The sequence below is a fragment of the Arachis hypogaea genome, chromosome 10, assembly GCF_003086295.3.
Source record: "Arachis hypogaea cultivar Tifrunner chromosome 10, arahy.Tifrunner.gnm2.J5K5, whole genome shotgun sequence".
NCBI classification, from domain to species: domain Eukaryota; kingdom Viridiplantae; phylum Streptophyta; class Magnoliopsida; order Fabales; family Fabaceae; genus Arachis; species Arachis hypogaea.
In genome coordinates, this window is record NC_092045.1 from 52,330,719 (window position 1) to 52,344,481 (window position 13,763).

Genomic DNA, 13,763 nt, shown 5'->3' on the forward strand with positions numbered 1-13,763 from the left:
TTTGCTCAGGTCCCTCAATTTCAACCAGAAAATACCTGAAATCACAGAAAAACACACAAACTCATAGTAAAGTCCAGAAATGTGAATTTTGCATAAAAACTAATAAAAAATCCCAAAAAGTAGCTAGATCATACTAAAAACTACCTAAAAACAATGCAAAAAAGTGTATAAATGATTCGCTCATCACAACACCAAACTTAAATTATTGCTTCTCCCCAAGTAACTAAAAATCAAATAGGATAAAAAGAAGAGAATATACAATGAATCCCACAATATCAATGAAACTTAGTTCTAATTAGATGAGCGGGGCTTGTAGCTTTTTGCTTCTGAATAGTTTTGGCATCTCACTTTTTCCTTTGAAATTAAGAATGATTGGCATCTATAGGAACTCAGATTTTCAGATAGTGTTATTGATTCTTCTAGTTCTGTACGTTGATTCTTGAACACAGCTACTTTATGAGTCTTGGCCGTGGCCCTAAGCACTTTGTTTTCTAGTATTACCATTGGATACATAAATGCCACAGACACATGACTGGGTGAACCTTTTTAGATTGTGACTCAGCTTTGCTAAATTCCCCAGTTAGAGGTGTCCAGAGTTCTTAAGCACAATCTTTTGCTTTGGATCACGACTTTAACCACTTAGTCTCAAGCTTTTCGCTTGGACCTGCATGCCACAAGCACATGGTTAGGGACAACTTCATTTAGCTGCTTAGGCCCGGATTTTGTTTCCTCGGGCCCTCCTATCCATTAATGCTCAAAGCCTTGGATCCTTTTTACCCTTGCCTTTTGGTTCAAAGGGCTATTGGCTTTTTCTGCTTGCTTTTTCTTTTCTTTTCTTTCTCTCTTTTTTTTGCCATTTTTTTCACTGCTTTTTCTTGCTTCAAGAATCAATTTCATGATTTTTTAGATTATCAATAACATTTCTCTTTGTTCATCATTCTTTCAAGAGCCAAAAATTTTAACATTCATAAATAACAAGATCGAAAATATGCACTGTTCAAGCATTCATTCATAGAACAAAAAGTGTTGCCACCACATCAAAATAATTAAACTAGTTTCAAGATAAAATTTGAAATCCAAGTACTTCTTGTTCTTTTGTAATTAAGCACATTTTTTATTTAAGAGAGGTGAAGGATTCATTTATTCATAGCTTTACGGCATAGACACTAGACACTAATGATCATGTAGTGAAGACACAAACATAGATAGAGCATACAGCCTAAGAATCGAAAACAAGAAATATATAGACAAGGAGATTAAGGAATGAGTCCACCTTAGTGAGGGTGGCCTCTTCCTCCTCTTGAAGAACCAATTGTGTTCTTGAGCTCCTCTATGTCTCTTCCTTGCCTTTGTTGCTCCTCCCTCATAGCTCTTTGATCTTCTCTAATCACATGGAGAATGATGAAGTGCTCTTGATGCTCCACCCTTAATTGGTCCATGTTGTAACTCAAGCTTTCCAAAGAAGTATTGAGTTACTCCCAATAATTGTGTGGAGGAAATGGCATCCCTTGAGGCATCTCAGGGATTTCTTGATGAGGTAATTCCTCATGCTCTTATTGAGGTCCATGAGTGAGCTCTCTTATTTTGCAATCAAATGCTCTACTACTGAGCTATGGACCCCTTGAGATGAATCTCTCCATCTTCTATGACTCGGAGGTTGAAGCTTTTGTCTTCCCTTTCCTCTTTCTAGAGGTTTCTCCGGCCTTAGGTTCCATAAATGGTTATGGAAAAACCAAAAGCAATGCTTTTACCACACCAAACTTAAAAAGTTTGCTCGTCCTCGAGCAAAAGAAGAAAGAAAGACGTAGAAGGAGAAGAAAATAGAGGAGATGGAGGGTGTTTATAGGGAGAGTGGCCGAATGGTTTGGGTGGGCTTGGGAGGGAAATGGTTTTGAATTTTGAAGGTGGGTGGGGTTTTTTGGGGAAGAGTTAAGGAGGTGATTGGTGAAGGGTATTTGGGGAAGAGATATAGAGGTGATTGGTGAAGGGTATTTGGGGAAGAGTGTTGTAGAAAGGTGTGAATAGGAAAGAGAGTGAGTTGAGGTTGGTGGGGATACTATGGGGTCCACAGATCTTGAAGGGTCAATGAATTCTTCAACCCTGCTCCAATTGGGCGTTCACAACACCTTAGAGTGCAATTCTGGCATTTAAACGCCAGTCTGCTGCCCTATTCTGGCATTTAAACGCTAGCTTTCCTTCCTGTTCTGGCGTCTAAACGCCAGTTTGTTGCCCTGTTCTGGTGTTTAAACGCCAGTCTGGTGCCCTATTCTGGCGTTTAAATGCCCAGAAAGGTGCCAGATTAGGCATGTAAACGTCCGTTTTGCTACCCTTACTAGCGTTTAAATGCCAACAAGTCATTCTTCTAGGGTGTGCTGTTCTTAATATTTTTTTGATTTTTTTTCTTTATTTTTGTAAGTGTTTTTGCGACTTCACATGATCATCATTCTAAAAAAATAAAATAAAATAACATAGATAAAATTAGAATAAAATTGGGTTGCCTCCCAATAAGCATTTTTTTAATGTCAATAGCTTGACAGTGAGCTCCCATGGAGTCTCACAGATAATCAGAGCATGGTTGAGATCTCTCAATACCAAACTTAGAGTTTGGCTGTGGCCTCCCAACACCAAACTTAGAGTTTGAATATGGGGGCTCCGTTTGACTCCGTATTGGAAGAAGCTCTTCATCCTTACTCTCCATGGTTACAGATGGAGAACCTTGAGTCCTTTCTACAAGGCATTTTTCATTCACATGAAGGATCAACTCTCCTCTGTCAACATCAATTACAGCTCTTGCTGTGGCTAGGAAAGGTCTTCCAAGGATGATGGATTCATCTTCGTCCCTCCTAGTGTCTAGGATTATGAAATCAGCAGGGAAGTAAAGGCCTTCAACCTTCACTAGCATGTCCTCTACTAGTCCATAAGCCTTTTTCATAGATTTATCTGCCATCTCCAATGAGAATTTGGCAGCCTATACCTCATAGATTCCCAGTTTCCCTATTACAGAGAGTGGCATCATGTTTATCCCTGACCCCAGGTCACATAGAGCTTTTTCAAAGGTTATGGTGCCTATGATACAGGGTATTAAGAATTTAGCAGGATCCTATTTCTTTTGAGGTAAATTTTGCTGAACTAGTGTATTCAGTTCATTGGTGAGCAAGGAAGGCTCTTCCTTCCAAGTCTCATTACCAAACAGCTTAGCATTCAGCTTCATGATTGCTCCTAAATATTGGGCAACTTGCCCTTCAATAATGTCTTCATCCTCTTCAGAAGATGAATAGTCATCAGAGCTCATGAATGGTAAAAGGAGGTCCAAGGGAATCTCTATGGTCTCTGTATTAGCCTTAGATTCCTTTGGTTCCTCATTAGGGTATTCCTTACTGACCACTGGACGTTCCCTGAGGGCTTTCTCATTGGCATTCACGTCTTCTTCCTCCTCTAAGGTTTCGGCCATGTTGATTATATCAATGGCCTTGCACTCTCCTTTGGGATTCTCTTCTGTGTTGCTTGGGAGAGTGCTAGGAGGAGTTTCAGTAACCCTTTTACTCAGCTGGCCCACTTGTGCCTCCAAATTTCTAATGGAGGATCTTGTTTCAGTCATAAAATTAAGAGTGGCCTTAGATAGATCAGAGACTATATTTGCTAAGCTAGAAGGATTCTACTCAGAATGCTCTGTCTATTGCTGAAATTTAAAACAAGGTTGTCTGACCATAAAATGACACTTTTCAAAATTTAAAACAAGGTTTGGACTAACACACCTGTCCAATACGCTAGATAGACTATCCAAGCAAAGGCTAAATGAATCACCATATACGCTAAAGTCATCCATAAAAACTTCCATACAGGTCTCAATGAGATCAGAGAAAAGACTCATCATACACCTTTGAAAAGTAGCTGGTCCATTGCATAAGCCAAAAGGCATTCTTTTATAAGCATAAGTCCCAAAAAGACATGTAAAAGTAGTCTTTTCCTGATCTTCAAGAGCTATATGGATTTGAAAATAACATGTATAATCATCTAAAAAGCAGTAACGAGATTTACCTGATAGGAGATCAAGCATCTGATCAATGAATGGCAAGGGGTAATGATCCTTGCGAGTTGCTTGGTTGAGACGCCTATAGTCAATGCAAACTCTCCATGAATTCTGCACTCTAGTTGTCAGAAGCTCTACTTGCTCATTTCTTATTGTTGTGACCCCAGACTTCTTGGGCACCACTTGTACTGGACTGACCCATTCGCTATCTGAAATGGGGTAAATGATATCTGCTTCAAGTAGTCTGGTTACTTCCTTCTTGACAACTTCTAAGAAGGTTGGATTCAATCTTCTCTGAGGTTGATAGACAGGCTTTGCTCCTTCTTCTAAGAATATTCTATGTTCACAAACTTGAGGGCTAATGCCTACTATATCCGCCATGCTCCATCCAATTGCTTTCTTATGCGTCCTCAATACACTAAGCAGTTGTTCTTCTTGTCGGGAAGTGAGCTCCCTTGCAATAATAACTAGGAACTTCTGCTTGTCCTCAAGGTAAGCATACTTGAGGTGTAGAGGAAGGGGCTTTAATTCCATTTTCTACTCAGGGCTTGGCTCTGGGTCATCTGGGGCTGGTAATAATGGTGAAGTGCTTTCAGTGTCCTTTGAAAATATCCCCACACTTGGACCTTGCCCTATGTACTTCTCTTTTAATTCTTCCTAGTGAACGTTAGCTATGGTTTCATCCATGATGTCACACTAGGAGATAGAATGATCTTTCGGAGGATGCTTCATAGCTTCATTTAAACTGAATTTCACTATTCTGCCATCTATTTCAAAAGAATAAGTTCCTGAAAATGCGTCCAGCTTGAACTTTGAAGTCTTCAGGAATGGTCTTCCAAGCAGGATTGATGATGGTCTGCCGGAGTCATTAGGGGGCATTTCTAGAATATAGAAATCAATTGGAAATGTTAGCTCCTTGATGCTCACTAATACATCTTCAGCAACTCCAATCACTGTAATAATGCTCTTATTTGCCAACACAAAATGAGCTGCCGACCTTTTTAAGGGAGGGAGCCTTAAAATGTTAAATATGGATAAAGGCATTATACTAACACGCGCTTCTAGATCACACATGCAGTCATAAAATATCACACCTCCAATGGTACAGTTAACCATACATGGACCTGGATCACTACATTTTTCAGGTATACCTCCCATTAAAACAGAGATAGAATTACCTGAAGGAATAGTTTTTAGTTTATTAATTTTATCCTTATATATACATAAATCCTTTAGAAACTTTGCATATTTAGGTACCTGTTGAATGACATCAAAAAGAGGAACAGTTACCTCAACCTTTTTGAATATTTCTACCATTTTGGGGCTACGTTCCATCTGCTTCCTGGGCTTCCTTGTGAGTTATGGAAAGGGGATAGGACGGGCATTATCTGCAGTTTCAACATCCCTTGGTGCTTCACTCTGTGGTTGGGTTTCCTCTTCTTCATCTATGTCCTGTATGTCCTCTTCCTCTTCAGCATCTTCCACTTCCACTGTATCTTCAGCTGGGGTGTGTTCTGGTGGACTTGGCTCTTCTTGGTTCCTCTCCTGTAATGTAGTTTCGGATCTCAGAGTGATGGTATTGATGCCATCTTTGGGATTAGGTAAGGGTTGAGAAGGAAGTCCACTGGAGCTCGAAGGTTGATTGGTGGAGTTATTTAGTGATCCAATATGTGAGACAAGATCTTGCAAGCTAGAATTCATACCATTTAAAGTAGAAGAAAGGTTGTTTTCTGTTCATACCCTGGGTCGAGCTGTCCGACCTGGGATGTTCTACAGACAAAGCGACCGACCTCTTCAGGTCAGGATGACCCGACCTCTTCTCAGGGAGCTCGGCCAAGTCACCAGAAAAGCCCAGCAAAGGGCGCAAATAGAGGAACACGACCCAAATCCTAAGGCAGCCCAAGCCTACAAAGGGAAGGGCGGTTCCCCTGAAGATAAGATGACTGCATTCAAAAGACAAGATAACTATAAGATAAGAAAACTAACATATCTTATCTGCAAAGGTCACTCTACGCCGTTATAAATACACTGGAGCACCCAGGTATAATTCATACTCTGATTCTACTCAATACCTGCTTAATACCCTTCCTAACTTAAGTACCAGAGTCCCTTGCAGGTACCCCCCCACCGTCCGGGGATGAAGGATCAGCACCACTACCGAGTCCAACAAGTCAGACACGATAGCTCCGACCAGCACAGAAGATCTCGTTCGAGATCGACCTACAGTTTCTGGTAACCCTCGGAACATTGGCACCGTTGCCGTGGAACTTGGAAGTCATCCCATCATTATGGCGGACGACCATGACAACGACCACACTTCAGATCTAGAGGATAGAACACCGCACAAAAACGTGGACACCACACCAAAAGATACTTCCCAACCTAACAACAAGAAGAACTCTCCAAATGCGGGGGCCATGGATGCACTCCAAGACCGTTTAAAACAACTTGAAGAAGAAGCTCTACATCAACGAGAGGCGGAGAAAGGCCTACAAAGGGAAATAAGGTGACACTGGAAATTAGAGAACAAACTCCTAAAACTTGAAGCCGATATCAAGACCAAAGCCAACCACGAGGATAGCTCCCGCAAGGAACAAGACCCATTCACCAAGGAGATCATGAAGACCAAAATCCCAAGAGACTTTAAACTCCCAGACATGACCTTATACGACGGTACTACAGATCCCGGCCATCATCTCACCAATTTCAGAAGTAGAATGTACCTCACCAACGCCTCAGATATAGTTCGTTGCAAAGCCTTTCCAACTACTTTGACAAAGACGGCAATCAGATGGTTCAACAACCTATCTCCCAAGTCCATCTCAAGTTTCGACGACTTGGCCAAGAAATTTTTTGCCAGATTCTCCATCCAAAAAGACAAGGCTAAACACGTTCGAAGTATATTAGGAATCATGCAAAGAGAACGGGAAACCCTTCGCAACTACATGGAAAGATTCAACAAGATGTGCCTGGACATACAGAACCTACCAACAGAGGCCGCCATTATGGGCCTCATTAATGGCTTGCGAGAAGGACCTTTTAGTCAATCTATATCAAAAAAATACCCCACATCTCTGAACAAAGTGCAAGAATGAGCAGAGAAGTACATCAATATGGAGGAAAATTCTCGACTAGGAGAGGCCTCGAAAGCTAGATTTGCCTCCCGAGATAAGGACAAAGATTCCAAAAAGAAGGAAGATCGGCATGGAGAGAAAATCAAGAAATACCACAATTACACCCCCTTCGGGTGTCTCTTGTGGATGTATACAGAGAGGTTTGCAACACGGAAAAAATACCACCAACTCGGCCACTCAAAGGCAAAAAAAGGAGGAGGAAACCGAGCTGAATATTGTGAATACCATCAGATCCACGGGTATTCCACCAATGAGTGTATTGATCTAAAAAATGTCATAGAAAAACTAGTAAGAGAAGGAAAGCTAGATCGATATTTGGCCACCCGTGACGATAAGCAAAGGAAAAGAAGAAGAGTAGAAGATATTGGACAAACCGAGCGATTACCTCGTACACCAGAAAGACATGTCCACATGATACACAGCGGATTTGCTGGGGGAGAAATCTCCAAATCATCTCGCAAAAGACATCTCAAAGATGTATATCATGTCGAATGGAAAGAGGAAGCACCCGATATCCCTGCGATTACTTTCACCAAAGAAGACGCATCCAGCATCACATCAGGACACGATGATCCCATGGTCATCACTATTATACTGGAAAACACAAAACTCCACCGCACGCTAATAGACTAGGGGAGCTCCACCGATATCTTATTCAAAATTGCCTTCGACAAACTCGGCTTGGAAGAAAAAGAACTCAGAGCATATCCGGATAGCTTGTTTGGACTAGGAGATACCCCGGTTCAACTGATGGGGTATATCTCACTACACACAACTTTCGAAAAAGGAAACCAGTCAAGAACACTCAAGATAGATTACATCAAAGTTGATGTAAGTTCAGCCTACAATGCCCTAATAGGACGAACAATGTTGAATCAGCTCGGTGCAATAGTCTCAACTCCACATCTATGCATGAAGTTCCCAACTGTAGGTGGGATAGCTACGATAAAAGCAGATCAGAAGATGGCGCACCGCTGTTACAACGAAAGTCTAAACCTCAGAGGCAGAGGAGAAGAATTCCACACAATCGAACTCGGTGGAGTTTAGAGGCGAGAAGAACTCCACCCACAACCTGAAGATAAAATAGAGAAAGTCCAGATCAGGGATACCCCGGACCAAACGACCAATATCGGCACACTCCTAAAAGGAGACATAAAAGAATCACTCATACAATTTCTACGGGATAATCTCGACCTCTTTGCATGGAAGGCCGCAAGCATGCAAGGCATAGATCCCAAGTTAATGTGCCACAAGCTAGCAATCTACCCAGGATCTCGGCCGGTGCAACAGAGGCATAGAAAGCTGGGACCAGAACGCTCTCAAGCTGTGGAAGAGCAGGTACAAGCTCTACTGGAGGCATGTTTCATAAGAGAAGTCAAATACCCACTATGGCTTGCTAACATTATCTTGGGGAAAAAATCAAACGGGAAGTGGCGAATGTGCACCGATTACACCGATCTCAACAAAGCTTGCCCAAAAGATCCTTATCCACTCACAAGCATCGACGCACTGGTCGATGCCTCCTCCGGATATAAATAACTCTCCTTTATGGATGCATACTCGGGATACAACCAAATCCCAATGTACCCACCCGACTGATAAACGAAATTTATCATGCCGATATAGAATTCAATAATGGATATAATCGTGAGTATAGTCTAATCGACATTCAAACTTCACATCAAACAATCCTACAATCTATAACCGAGAGGACTAGTCTCCTGAGTCGTCCTTCCTTGGAATTGCTAGAGAATGCATCTTATTGATTAGGAAGCCTTGTTATGATTCTTTGAGCGAGGGTTTAGCAAAATAGATGACAAACAATCAATTTTAGAAGAGTTGGCCTAGGGTCGGCATTAGAAATTCTATCCTTATAGCTTCTTCAATGATGATAACAATTAGGCCTTGCTTCATTTAGTTAACCCCTAGGTATAGAGGAAAGTCAAATCAGAGTAACTAACTTGAGTCACAAGTCCTAGTTTTACCCTAGGAAAATCTAGCTTTAGTGGACTCCAAGTCAACTAGCATTTCCTAATTCCAAATCAACAATTGACATAAACTATTCAACTCTTTCTAATGGTCCATACCCTATGCCAAGTAAGAAAATTTTACTCCATAACTAGTGTTGGCATTTTATCAAACAATTGATGAGCAAGGATGAAAGACATAGTGAGAATGAGAAGAAATTAGACTTAAAAGTGCTCCAACACAAGAAATTAACAACAATCAACAAAGAACAACAATAGAAATGAACTTCTCAAGAAATTGATAAAATCCAAAACTACAAAGTTGAATCTAGAATCTATAAGAATTGAGCAATTACAAGCACTAATTGAGATTAGAGAAGAAGATCTATAACATGAACAAAGTAAATTTAGAATTGCAATGGATCTCACCAAAGAGTGATTGAAAATTTAGAAATGGATGAAGATGAGCGGATAATTTATACGCTTTTTGGCATTGTTTTTAGTATGTTTTAGTATGATCTAGTTAGTTTTTAGTATATTTTTATTAGTTTTTAGTTAAAATTCACTTTTCTGGACTTTACTATGAGTTTGTGTGTTTTTCTGTGATTTCAGGTATTTTCTGGCTGAAATTGAGGGTCCTGAGCAAAAATCTGATTCAGAGACTGAAAAGGACTGCAGATGCTATTGGATTCTGACCTCCCTGCACTCGAAGTGGATTTTCTGGAGCTACAGAAGCCTAATTGGCGCGCTCTCAACGGCGTTGGAAAGTAGACATCCTGGGCTTTCCAGCAATGTATAATAGTCCATACTTTACCCGAGATTTGATGGCCCAAACCGGCGTTGCAAATCAGCCTCAGAATTTCCAGCGTTTAACGCTGGAACTGGCATAAAAATTGGAGTTAAACGCCCAAACTGGCATGAAAGCTGGCGTTTAACTCCAGAAAAAGTCTCTACACATGAAAGCTTCAATGCTCAGCCCAAGCACACACTAAGTGGACCCAGAAGTGGATTTTTATGTCATTTACTCATCTCTGTATACCCTAGGTTACTAGCTTACTATTAATAGGATCTTTTGACATTGTATCTGTACCTCATGACACTTTACACGTTTCTTTGTGTATCTTCCACGGCATGAGTCTCTAAACCCCATGGTTGGGGGTGAGGAGCTCTGCTGTGTCCTGATGGATTAATGTAATTACTACTGTTTTTCATTCAATCATGCTTGTTTCCATTCCAAGATATTACTTGTTCTTAAACCGGATGAATGTGATGATCCGTGACACTCATCATCATTCTCAACTATGAACGTGTGCCTGACAACCACCTCCGTTCTACCTTAGATTAAGTAGATATCTCTTGGATTCTTTAATCAGAATCTTCGTGGTATAAGCTAGAACTGATGGCGGCATTCAAGAGAATCCGGAAGGTCTAAACCTTGTCTGTGGTATTCTGAGTAGGATTCGATGATTGAATGACTGTGACGAGCTTCAAACTCCTGAAGGCGGGGCGTTAGTGACAGACGCAAAAGAATCACTGGATTCTATTCCGGCCTGATTGAGAACCGACAGATGGATAGCCGTGCCGTGACAGGGTGCGTTGAACATTTCCACTGAGAGGATGGGAGGTAGCCACTGACAATGGTGAAACCCTACATACAGCTTGCCATGGAAGGAGCCTTGCGTGCTTGAAGAAGAAGATAGTAGGAAAGCAGAGATTCAGAAGATGGAGCATCTCCAAAACCTCAACCTATTCTCTATCACTGCAAAACAAGTACTTATCTCATGTTCTTTTACTTTTCACAATCAATCCTAATAATTTCTGATATCCTAACTAAGATTTACAAGATAACCATAGCTTGCTTCAAGCTGACAATCTCCGTGGGATCGACCCTTACTCACGTAAGGTATTACTTGGACGACCCAGTGCACTTGCTGGTTAGTTGTGCGGAATTGCAAAAGTGTGATTGCAATTTCGTGCACCAGAGAGCTTGGAATCTCTCTCTCTACCTAATAGTGTAACTACCAATAGCAAAAATATCTAGAACCATCTAAAAATGAACCAAAAGTCCCTTAACCCTTCAACCCCTGGTCTTCTTAATCTCTTCCCGCCAAGGCACTTCCCCAAGATGGGATCTCCAACTGTCTCCACCCCCAGGTCATGTGACTCTTTAAAAAAATCATATTCGAGCATCGGCGCGCACGCGCAAAGCACGCGTGCGCGCCACTGGGGCATCTTGCAATGCGAGCGGAAGCGCAACGTACGCGTGCGCGCCCATGGGGATTATGGCTTAGCCGCTACACATGCCGGCTCGTAGCTTGGCTTCTGACTTTGACTTCTAGCTGCGCAATCCACGCGGGCGCGCCAAGTACGCGCACACGCCCTTGCTGAAGTTCCCAAGGCTCAATTTCTCATGCTCCCTTCCTTTGCACCCATTCTCCTTCTCTCTTCTGGTCCATCCCTGCCCTATATTCTGAAACCACTTAACACACAGGTCACGGCATCGAATGGCACCAAAGGAATATTAGAAATGTATCTAGTTTAGTACAAAATAAGCATGTTTTCATCCATGAGGCATAAATTAGGAAAGGAACACAAAGTCTTGTATTTTCATATGAAAAGCATGTGGAATCATTGATAAAACCCCTGAAATCAATACAAGATAAACCCTCAAAATAGGGTTTATAAACCTCCCCACACTTAGATTCTAGCATGTCCTCATGCTTAGAGATATGCAAAAGAAACGCAAAAGATCGAAGGATCATAAAGGTATAAGACTCATGAGGTGCAACCACATGAATGCAATTATGACTAGTGCTACTATCTACTTGGTTAGGAACAAATCAACCTTCCTAAGATACATGCAAGCATATAGGGTACGATAGTGGCCAATATATGGGACCTACCAATTTTCAAGCATCAAGTGCAATATACGCAACTTTGCATGAAGAATGCTCGTGAGAGCCGGGAATCATGGAATTGAGCATCGAACCCTCACCGGAAGTGTTTACACTCTATTCGCTCAAGTGTCTAAGGTTGATTCTCACAATTTTCTCCTAGTCATGCTTTCCAATATTTGTTCTTCCATTTAACAATCAACATTTATTCCATGCATGCGTACAAATATCATGAGGTCTTGTCTTTAGGTTGTAATGGGGCTAGGGTCAAGGTAGGATGCATTTTTGGCTAAGTGAGCTTGAAATTTTTGAATCCTTTATAAGCTTGAGCTCCCCACCTAGCCTATGACGTCCTATGCAATTTCAAAGCTAACCTAACTACCCATTCTTCACTTTTCGCATACTCATGCATCCCTTTTCCAATTCACAACACTCATGCATTGATTTTATTGAGCTACACTTTGCTTTGGGGCATTTTGTCCCCCCTTTTTTTTCTTTCTTTCTTTTTTTTCTTTTCTTTTCTATATATAAATTTTTTTTTATATACAAGGACGTCAATGCATAAAGTTTATACATTTGATCAATACATGAGCATGTACCCAATTACCAATATTCTCAACAAAATAGAAACTACCCTTCTATTTACCCAATGTCCCAAGATTCCCACACTTGAATGATACTCACACACGCTCGCCTAAGCCAATTAAGGATCCAAAGAGGGATATTTATGGTTTTCCGCTTTAGGCTTGTAAGGTGCTAATTTAAATAACAAGTGGGTTAAGTGTAGGCTCAAATTTGGCTAACAAGGGGAGATAAAGGGTAAGGCTATTTGGTAAGTGGGCTAATGAAGTGATGGCCTCAATCATATAAATGCATGAATACAAGGAATAATGGACATATAGACTTAAACAAAGCCAGGATCACACTTATAGAGAGAAAACAATTGCACACAAGAAGGAGAATAAGTGACAATAAGATGTAGCCACAAAACAAGGCTCAAAGCTCACTAGCTTGTGTTCTTAACTCAAAATCCATGTTCCAAAATACAATTCTTCAAGCGAGTTTGGCATCAAAATATTCAAAATTGGCATTGTCAAGGTTGCCCCAAAGTACTAGTTTCCTAAGAGAGTTTCATTGTTCCAACCAAGTAAACTTATCATGCAAATGGTGTCAAAGAAAACCTAATCATGCAACCTATCCTAACTACAAAGGAGTTCAAAAGAAAAAATTTTATTCGGGTGTTACCTATGGAGATCGGTCAGCCGACCTCCCCACACTTAAAACTTAGCACGGTCCTCCGTGCTATAGGTGATGCGCAATGGGTGGCCGAGTCCCGAGTGTCCTTCATCTCCGTTGTCATCGCTATTTCCGCTTGAAGTCACGGTGGATGTGGAGATATCTGGTTCCTCCATAGGGGGGTGACAATGCTTAGAAGCTTCTTCACGCGAGCATATCGGCGCTGGTTACGCCTCTCATAACGGTCCAACTTCTTGTGAAGGTCTTCAAGGCGTTGGGTGGCTAATTTTTGTGGTGCGGATGATGTAGTGGTGTTGCGAGTTGGGGTGGTTAGTCCAAGGTCCTTGGTGACTTCCAGAGCCTTGAGGCACCTCTTGGTCGGAATAACATCGCCCTCGACCGGGATTAAGGTCCTCCTATCCTTAGCCTCTCGGTGGATACCGGCTGTCGCTACTAATTCGGTCACCATAGCGGGGAAGGGTAAGTTTCCCTTAACATGAAT